This window comes from Cupressus sempervirens, chromosome 7 (genome assembly GCF_028749045.1).
Source record: "Cupressus sempervirens isolate cs-2001-9-10 chromosome 7, ASM2874904v1, whole genome shotgun sequence".
Lineage (NCBI taxonomy): Eukaryota > Viridiplantae > Streptophyta > Pinopsida > Cupressales > Cupressaceae > Cupressus > Cupressus sempervirens.
In genome coordinates, this window is record NC_143124.1 from 502,437,452 (window position 1) to 502,446,440 (window position 8,989).

Here is an 8,989-nt window from a genome sequence, read left to right on the forward strand (position 1 = left end):
AAATGTCTATCTTCCTAAATGTTATGGAGGCTTGGACATTAAGAAACTGACCCACCTTAATAAGGCCCTCCTGGCAAAGCAGATCTTGTGCATTTTTAATAGTACTAGAGAATGGAGAGATATATTGATTAATAAATATATCAAAAGACCTTTTATTCAGTTTGCTCTAAATAATGAGGATATTCTGAGGGGATCGATCATTTGAATTGGTATACAAAAGGCTAGGGATTTGGCTAAGGCTAGGGTTATCTAGAAATTGGGTAATGGGGAGGATATCCAATTCTGGTCTAATAACTAGCTTATCCAAGACCCCCTTATTAATGCTGATAGGCATTCTACAATGGCATAATGGGGAAGTGAGATGTTGTGAGCATGTTAATGTTAAATTTTACTCTTCTAGGTTAAATTTGACAACCATCTACATGTCAAAAATTTTAATCTTATTATAAATAGAATATAGTTTTAAAATAATTCAATAAATACCACATAAAATATCCGTTTAAATTATAATATTTGGAGATATAAATCATCCTTTTTTATGAAATTAAAATAAAAAGCTTAGTTAGTAAAAACCTAAATAAATGGAGATAAAGGAAATATAAATAATTTTAGATGTAAATTAAATTATAATTATTTTGTAGTGGATATCTATTGACATTTCTTTAGATAGATTTATTTAAGATATCTATACTATTTAATAATCTTGTGTTTGAAATATGGACAAATTCTTGCATAAGGCAATTTGGGACAAAAGTTATTAATTATAGAATTGGTTAGGAATGGATAGATCTTTCTCTCATTTTAGGGGACTTTAAATCGATAATGACAATGCTAAATTATATGGTTTTAAGCAACAAAAAAGATGAGATAATTTCAGGAGACAATCCCAATGGCTGTTATTTTGTTGCTTCAAGCTATAATTCTCTCTAGAGTTTAAAAGAGAAACCCCCATGGGAATCTACCTAGATTCCTGGCCTTATTCCAAAGATCAATATCTTTTATTGGTTGGCTCTTTAAAAAAAAATCCTAACTCCGGATAACTTAATTGAAAGAGGTCATATTATGCCCAATAGATGTATTTTATGTAAAGGCCATCTAGAAATGTGAAATCACCTATTCATCCACTATCCTCTTTCAAAGGGTCTAGGATCTTTTAACAAAGGACTTTGGGATTTGCTGGTGCATGCTAAAAAATCTTCTAGATTTCTACTGCTAGTGGAAAAGTTTGTTCAAATTTTATGTTTTACAGGAATTTGGTACTTGGATTTTGCCTCATTTTTGCTAGGGAATATGGAAGGAAAGGAACAATATAATTTTTAGAGAAGAAGAGGAGCTTGTCTTCATTCTTGGGGAGAAGTTTTATAAGAGTATCAAGGAAAATTACTAGGTGAGGAAGGGAGGAGAAATTGAGAAGGGTGGTAAGAAGATAAAGAAAGAAAAGGATAAGAAGATGAAAAGATAGGACATTAAATGGCTTTTTCCCCTAGAGGGATAGCATAAAGCTAATTTTTATGGGGCTTCAAAAGGTAACCCTGGGGCTTTGGGTTGTGGAGGGGTTATAAGGAATAACTTTGGAGAAGGTGCAATAGCTTTCTCTCTTCCTTTGGGAGTGCAAACTAATCATTTTCCTGAAGCTAGTGCTGCTTGTCAATTTGTTAAGCTAGCCTTTGATATTGGCATCAAAAAACTTTAGTTAGAAGGGGGCTCTAAAAATATCATAAATTGTACTAACCATATTTCTCAACCTTTGTGGTCTATTGATAATTTAGTGGAAGAGACTTTTACTATCCTTGATAAATTTGAATGTGTCCACATCACACATGTGTTTAGAGAACCTAACCCTATGGCAGATTGGTTTTACAATGAGGGTGTCAAACAAGATAAGTTGTTGACATCACACTCTAGAAGGAATATTCTGGTAGAAGCCAAGAGCCTCATCGAGCTGGCAAAAATCTAGGGATGTACGGTGGAGATCTAATTACCATTGTGATTATTTATGGATATTGGGGAATGAGTTTGAGTGATGAACACATTTACAAAAAATACAAGTAGCTGAGGTTATCCGTGTCATTTCAACACATATTGTGGGTCAAAATTTTCTTTTGTTGCTTTGTATGGTATTATGTAAAACAATTTGGCACTTTTCAAAGGAACAATAAAAAAATTTTCTAGAGGTCTGAAAAGGGTAGAGTTTATGAGAATTGTTGGTTTTGAGAGTGAAGAGATGGTGGGTGAATGTATTAGGAAGGAGCCTGTGGGGATGTGGAAAAGTGGAGAAATAGGGGTAAAGTCTGGGAAAAATTGGAGAAGGGAGGTATTACCAAATACATTGCAAAACTCCATGGTTTTGACCTAGATGTTACAAATAGTATGGTGAATTCATAGGAGGAAGGGAAGGTGAAGGTGAATGGTGTTTCTTTTTAGGTCACTGAGGAAGTGGTCAGTGTTGTGTCTGAAATCCCATCAAAGGGTTTCAAATTTTTCCAAGATAAGAAACTATTGATGAATGTAGTGAAATATTTTGTGAAGAATGTGGAGGAGAAGAACAACCTAGTAAAATGTGAGACATACTATGATATGGTTTCCATCAAGAAACTTTGGAGGTATGTCTTACGAGTTGTTATTGAGTACATCACTCTGGATCCCAAGTTTAATCGAGTGAAGGCTTACCATTTTTTTCTTCTTAATTGCTTCTCCCATGATGTTAAAATTTCCTTTCTGCATTATCTATTTACTTCTGTGTACAAAGCTATCTCTCATTTCAAGAAGAAACCCTTAGTGAATCTCACTTTGTATGAAGGACTTTTATTGTTTATTCATGAGCATTTCAAGGCTCAGACTATTAGCAATAACCCTTCACATGATGTGGATGCTACTAAAGTCATGGGTAGCTCTAGTTTCTCTTTGGACTCTAATGATATCTAGAGTATTAGCTCTAAGGGGGAGGAGAACACTTCCTTGGGAATGAGAGAAAAAGGAAAGGAGACAAAGTTTCCTTCTGCTAGTATCCCTCATAAGAAGAGTCCCAGAGGTCATGGGTAAAAAATTTTTGGTCAAGATGATAAGGACTATGATTAGGAATGGGAGAACATGGTTTTTGAAGAAGAGGTAAAGGAGGAGAAGGTTATAAAATTGAAAGATATTGTAGGGAAGAAATGAAAGAGAGAAAAAGGTATGGATGAATAGATGATTTTGATTTAGGAGCTAGATATTTTGACTATCCCTCTCATACCCGACTTCAACCCCAGGAGTAGGAAAAGGAGGATATTGGGGGATAGGGTGGTGAACTAGTTGTGAAGGATAGGAGAAAAGCATGGAATAACTTCAAAGTCAGAACTGTGACTATGGGTATTATAAGAGAGGTTATGAACCCCAAATTCTGGTTGATAATTAGGAAGAGCCCAAGTTTGAAGACCTCATCGACCCTATAATTGTGGCAATATCTGATACTACAAGGGAGATAGGAATGAAACTATTGAATAATGCTCGTAATAGCAAGATTGATAACTTCAAATCAATCAAGTGGCTATATCACGAGTTAGAGGAGTTCAGGGAGAAGATTGGTCATATGGAAAAGAATAAGAAAGAGCTAAGACAGGGCTATTAGAAGGACCAGGAGGAAAGATTTAGTTTGGCTAAGAGAAGAATTCAAAACCTAGAAAACTATAACCATAACCTGGTGAACCAAATGATTTCCATACTCAACTCGATCAATGAAAACATTTTATCCCTTACTGGTGTTTAAAAGCTAGAGGTATGCTGGATGTGGATCATGATAAGAATAGAGGAAGAGCTAGAACTAAGGAGGATCTGGCTACTGATATTACTTTCACTAGTATGGAATAGGTTGCATAGAAGACCCATGAGGAGAAGGCAAAGGAGACCCATGAAGCCTATGAAACTACTAAGACAATGTAGGAGCTCAAGAGGAAGAAAAAAGAGTAATTTTCCTGTTCTATCTTTTGTTGTTTGATGTTTTTTGTTTTTTGTTGGCTTTTTCTTCTTTTGGCTTTCTATTTGAATGTTCTACTATTGTTTTCATTGGACTTTGTTTTAGGCTGGGCTTTACGCTTATTATCAGTTGAGAGACCTATCTTTTCTTGGTTGGGCTTTAATTGCTTATTATCAGCCATAGTTATGTAATTACTTTTGGGTTTTAGGATCCCTGTAAAACATGTTTATCTAATAAAAAACACGACTATATGCTCTCAATTCACTTTTGTTGAGAAATGGAACAAACAAGACACTAGATGAACATTGGTATTGTCATACACCAAAAATAAGTTATTCCTAAAAATTTAGAAGTAGGTTTTATATTCATGAAGACGAAAGGAATGATAAATTTGATTCAAAAGGTAATGAATGCATATTCCAAGGTTACAGTACTAGGAGTGGGTAAGTGCACCAAGTTGTGGTGCCAAAAGGGGGGTATAAGTGGACACCTTTTTCTTGAAATCACGAATTTTTGGACTTCAACAAGACTTTGAAGATAGTTACGCTCAAAATTTTAAGATATGACAAAAACAAAATTCATAGTCCTTTGAATCTAGTTTATAAACTACTACTTTTTTTCAAAATGGTTTAGTTTTAGGTCCTCAAAAAAGGGGGCCACAAAAAGTGGTACTATTTATTCCAGAAAAACATAACATAGTACAAAGTGTGGCCCCCCTAAGATTTTAACTTTCTTTTTGAAAATCTTTAATTGCTTCGGTCAAAAGTTACCTAACACTATGTAGTTTATCCCAAATTTTTTGGGTAATTTTTTAACGTGTATTTTTTTTTTTAATGAATTTTTTAATCAGAGACATCCCAAAAATGTGAAATATCTGTGTGCTCCCGCTAGAAATGATTGAAAATTAATATAAATCAAAACTTCTTTTTTTCAAAGTGTGTAGAATAGAGTCTAGTTTCTAAAAAACTAAGTTTTTGCAAAATTTTATGAATGAGCTAAAATCTATAGCCCAATTAGTACATGTTAGTTTTTGACAAAAAATGGACATACATTCAAAATAAATTATAGATGAAAGGCTTGAAATAGTTTAAATAAAAAAAAAAATTATATGGTTGTGTAGCTAACACAGAGACCTGCAATGTCATGTAACTTGATTTTATCGATGCTCAACCACAAGGAAACTAGAAGGAGAGCACACAAGAAAAATCAATCATTTTTTGTATGTTTGCAGCAAAACACATCTCAGACCAGTTTATAGACTCCAAAGCTTTGGGTTGGATTACCAAGACAAAGCCAAACATTAGGCTTGGTAGAATGTAAAGCTTTAAATAGCACGTGCACCCTATAGGGCATGCGTGCTATAGTGCGCACACACTATTTAAACCCTTATAAATTTACTTTTAAATAGCATGTGTGCGCTTTGTAAATTTTTTTTTTGAAAAGGGCGCATGCACTTTAATGCATACGCACTATAGCACGTACGCACAATGGCTTGGTGCACTTACCCGAGTAAGGATTACAAATATTTGAATAAAGTGACTAACACTCTACTTGAAAGTACAAATGTTAGAATTGAAGATTTTGTAGATAAGAATTATGAGGAGAGAAAAAATAAACTTGATGACTACAAGAAGCTTGTATATGTATCTAAAGATGGACATGTCACTATACCTGAGCATGAAAGAAAGTCACTACAACAGTACACTAAGAAACATGAAAGAGCTAAAAAGAAACATTATACATTATCCAAGCCATAGATAGAACAACTTGAGTAGATTGTTGAGCACCAACCAAGTGAAGACAATATTAAAGATCAAAGAGTTGATCCTGTCTTAGCAAAGTATGTAAGAAGGAACCATTTACCATTGAAAATCATTCAAGATAAGAGTGTTGTAATATGGAGACAAAGTAAGCTGGAGGATAATACACTCCTAATTGCTAAGTTTGAGCCAAGAAATGTGAAATCTTCCCTTGATTATGAATATTAGATCAATACTATTCAAATTAAGGGGTAGACAAAATTTAGAGGAGCAATGCACGAACAATGGTTTGGAGACTCACAAATGAGAACATAATTCAAATCAAGTGGATTTTTAGTAACCAAAAAAAAAGGGAAAGGAGAAGTTGTGAGGAACAAGGCTAGACTTTTTTGAAAAGGTGATGTTGAAGAAGAGGGAATCGATTATGGTGATACCATTTTCACTAGTAGCTAGATTGGAAGGAGTCAAAACTTTGATGGCTTATACAACTTACAAGAAATTCAAAGTCTATCAAATGGATCTTAATTCTTTTTTTTTTTTAATGGAATACTACAAGAAGAAGTATACATTGAACAACCATATGGATTTATAGAGATAGATCAAAAGCACCTAGTTTAAAAATTGAACAAAGCATTGCATGCAATGAAGCAAGCTCTATGAGTATGATATGAAAGGTTGCATTCATACTTGATCAAGATCTAATTTGTTAGAACAAGAAAGAATGGTATCCTATACTTGAAAATTGAAGCTGAAAATATGATATTTATTATTGAAATATTTGTAGATGATATAATATGTGTTGGAATAGATTTTTTATTGAAGTAATTTTTTTATCATATGAATAAAGAATTTGAGATGTCTATGCTTTGTGAGATGATATTTTTCATTGGATTGTGAGTTTATCAAACAAAAAGTGTTTTATATGTGACTCATTCTAAATAGATGAAGGAGATCTTTAAGACATTTGCTATAGATAATTAAAGGCTAGTTGGTATGCCTATGGTCATTGAATGAAAATTATCTAAGGTAGACACTAATGTTAAAGTGAATGAGACAAAATATAGATCAATTATGGAAAAGTTAAGGTATATTGTACCTAGTAGGCTTGATATTGCACACGTAGTTGGTATTGTTGTGAGGTTTTCCTCTAATCCTAAGGAAATACATATGACCAAATTTTAAAGGATATTTGGATACCTAAAAGGAACATAAGACTAAGGATTGCAGTACAAACAAGAAGGTAATTTTGAGCTTAAGGTTTACAATAATGTTAATTGGAAAGGAAATGTTGATGATTAAAAAAGTACAAGTGGTGGACCTTTTTTCTTAGGAGAAAGACTGATTACATGGTTAAGAAAGGAGCAAAGTTGCATATCACAGTCTATAGCTAAAGCGAAGTGTATTGATGATGCTGTTAAATTTTAAAATATTATTTGGATAAAGAAACTATTCCAAGGAATGAAAGACAACGTTACCAAGCCTTTTTTTTGTTTATTATAATAACACAAGTATAATAGGCATACCCAAGAATCTTATGATGCATGCAAAAAATAAACATATATCTATCAAATATCACTACTTGAGGGAACAAGTACAAGAGAAGCAAGTAAGACTAGAATATGTAAAGTTTAAGGAGAAAATTACATATACATTCACAAATCCATTGCATAAGGATAGTTTTGAGTATCTAAGAGGTAAGTTAGGGGTCCTTCCCTATCCAAGAGTCACTTAGAAAGGATTCATGTTTCATTGGTTCATAGATGATCAAATATATCTTTATGGAGGTAATGTAAGAGTTCACTCTATAGGGACTATTTCCTGAAGTTGTGAAAGTGATTGTGATCAAGATGATTTAATTAGTACATGGAAGGTAAAATTTATTAGTACAAAATTTTATAAGTTTATTATTTGAACTTATAGATACCTTTGGCATTATTGTCTAAGGGGGATAGGTATGATTAGTGAAAATTTGAGAGTTGATTGGAAGCATAGATATGGAAAGATGATATCCTAAGGGTGAGTTATACAAGTTTGTATGAGGAGATATTGTTGAACAAAAAATGAAGCACACCTAAAGGGGGATAAAATTTTTAAGTAGAAGAGTTCAAAACTTGATGCTAACAATATTACAAAGAATCAAAACAAAGTCAAAGATAAAAAATGTGTTGTCATTTGATTACTTCATAGCATAATGTTATATAATATAATATCTTTGGTTTATGTTTTTTCATCAATGTCAAACAGGGTGATTGTTAGCCACAACTAATAATGGTGATAATGTTTGTGTAGAGTCGTATCATTTATTATGTTGTCATATATGTCAAGCCTTAATTGATTAGAAATTATGCTAATTTAGTACAGCTCCATATCATTTAATTGATGAAGAAGATTTGATTAATGAAGAGGATTTGAAGAAAGTATAATGATGTAAGTTCTAGTTAGTGTATGGCATTTAATGGGCACTTGAAAAAGTTAGACTCTAAAAGTATAACATTAGTTTAATTATTCTACATGTTATGAGGAAGGTTATAAAATAATCTATAAGAAAGACATTTTGGTTTGTGAATCAAGGAATTCATTAACTAAGTTGTTCTATAGTTATCACTAAGAACCTGATAGAGATGTAAAAAAATTTAATGTTAATCGAGCAGTCATAATGTTTACCAAATCTAGTACTGACCAAGCAATGTGCAATGTTCATTCAATTCATTCACTGGGTATTAACAACAAGAACAAGTTTGAAAGTATTTATTATGAGTCTAACATTTAATGAAAATTAAGACTATTCAAGAAGTTTCGAGAATAAGAATGAAGTTACTTTTGAAATCAATGGATAGAAAAATTCAAAGAGGATCTAATAGAAGAGATTTCACAATTTAAAATAAAGCAAGTGAAAGGTGGAAGTATATTTTCTGAATATCTAGATTAGATATTTGTAAACCTTATAAAGATCTTATGAGTGTTATTAAGTTATAAAAAACCTAGAAGATTCTTGAGGAATTACAAAAGTTTTCTATTTAAGGGATAAACATGATATTTATTGATGTCAATTAACTAATATTGTTGTTGATCAAGTTGAAGTAAGAGAAGATAGTTAGAAAGTGAACCAAGTATAATAGTATTGTGAAGAGAAAGAAAGAAAAAGTGCTAAGGTTATATGTGAAGTGTGTAAATCAACCAAAAAGGGATAAGAAGAAGCAGATCGAGAAGTAGTGATTTGAACAAGCAAGGTAGTTTTAAAACCAAATAGATTTTTTTAGAGTTACTTTCTTACCAT